Below are 2,062 nucleotides of genomic sequence, written 5' to 3'. Positions count from 1 at the left end.
ATAACAAAGAATTTAGTAAAATAACTTATCGTTCAGCTAGTTTTAGGAACATAAATTGCGACTAAGGTTTGGTGGAAGATTTTAATTCAAAACTTATGAAAACAAGACATTTGTACTACAGAGCCAGAGGCAGTTTCAGCCAGATTTATATCAAAGGGGTTAAAAATATCATGGTGACTTTAATCCTTTTGTTACCATATTTCTGTTGAGATGCTCTGTGTTTCTTTCAATTAATCTTAAGTATAACAAGGAATTTAGTAAAAGAACTGAGTTATTATTAAGCTGGCATTAGGAACCTAAATTGGTGGAAGATTTTAATTCAGAACTTTTGAAAACAAGACATTTGTACTACAGCGCCAGAGGTAGTTTCAGGCGGGTTGGCATCAAAAGGGTTAATGTTAGGAAGGATAACTAGCCATAGAAACTATACCAAAGCAGACCCTGGAGCACAACAGCTGGATGCCTTTGCTAACACCAACCACTTTACAGAATGTACTGGGTATTTTCAATGTAGCACAAAAACAACATATAGTTGGGTCGAGTTTGTATTCTTGCCTGTTGCATGGGAACCTCACTTGTGCTGGTGGCATGAAAATAATAATAATAAAAAAAGCACCCAGTACATTCTGAAAAGTTCTTGACACTAGGAAGGGTAGCTAGCCATAGAAACAGTGCTACAGAAGACACTGGCGCACAATGCAGTCCTCAGGCCCATAGCACAAAAACAACATATAGTTGGGTCGAGTTTGTGTTCTTGCATGTTGTATGGGAACCTCACTAATGCTGGTGGCATTAAATGGTGAAGATTTATTACACAGCTTTGTTACGACAAGAAACCTGTTCCACTCTGGCCCTTTTCTCTTTTACATTAACCCTCCCTACTCATCTCTTCTTAGTATTAAAATGGCCTTCCATGGGGTTCATAGTCTTGCAAGCTGCATGGTGACCGCAGTAGAGCTGTTACCATGTAAAAAGCGCTCACAGTATATGTTGTAAAGTGGTTGGGAATGGCATCCGACCATAGAAACGATGCCAAACCCTAACCCTATCCTCTATACACCTTATCTCCTAGCATAAAGTCGCTCCCCACCCCCACGGGGTTCCTATTCTTGCAAGCTGTGTAGGAACCTCACAAATACTGGTGGTATGGAAATTTAAATTAAAAAAGCAGCCAGTACATTATATAAAGCTGATAATATTAGGAAGGGTAGCTAGCCGTGGAGACCATACTACAGAAGGCACTGGAGCACGATGCACTTCCTTGAACCCATCAGCTCCCATACAACCCGTGCCGTCTAGGAACATGGACGTTAAATGAATGATGACGTACGATGTCCTGTCAAATCAATGGAGCATGTATGTAGATCTTGATAAGGCTGAGAGAAAATAACTCAGGGAAACATAGCAGACACAATAGCTAAATGGATTAAGGCCTTGCATATTATAATACAAAGCAGAAAATTTCAATCTACGAGACCATATTGTAATTGCTGAAGAAAACTTTCCCAAAATGTTCAGAAAAAAAATGTTCAAAAAAATATAAGCGAAGGGACACAACTCTGACAATAGCTTTCATTTTTTTGATTTTAAACACCTCTGGAGGCAGTTTTTGCTACCTAATTACAAGTACAGTCTGTTTTTGGTATACACACATTTTTCTATGCCACAAAAACCTCCCAAAATTAGATAGCCTAAATTAAGTACCATGCCAACGTAATTAGTCTGCCAATGAAGACATACATGTAGTATCGATATCATCATCATCATCATCGTTTAACGTCCGCTTTCCATGCTAGCATGGGTTGGACGATTTGACTGAGGACTGGTGAAACCGGATGGCAACACCAGGCTCCAGTCTAATTTGGCAGAGTTTCTACAGCTGGATGCCCTTCCTAACGCCAACCACTCAGAGAGTGTAGTGGGTGCTTTTACGTGTCACCCGCACGAAAACGGCCACGCTCGAAATGGTGTCTTTTATGTGCCACCCGCACAAGCCAGCCCAGGGGCACTGGCAACGATCTCGCTCGAAAATCCTACGGGAGCCAGTCAGGCGGTACTGGCA

The sequence above is a fragment of the Octopus bimaculoides genome, chromosome 29, assembly GCF_001194135.2.
Source record: "Octopus bimaculoides isolate UCB-OBI-ISO-001 chromosome 29, ASM119413v2, whole genome shotgun sequence".
In the NCBI taxonomy this organism is placed as follows: domain Eukaryota; kingdom Metazoa; phylum Mollusca; class Cephalopoda; order Octopoda; family Octopodidae; genus Octopus; species Octopus bimaculoides.
This window is presented reverse-complemented; position numbering follows the sequence as displayed.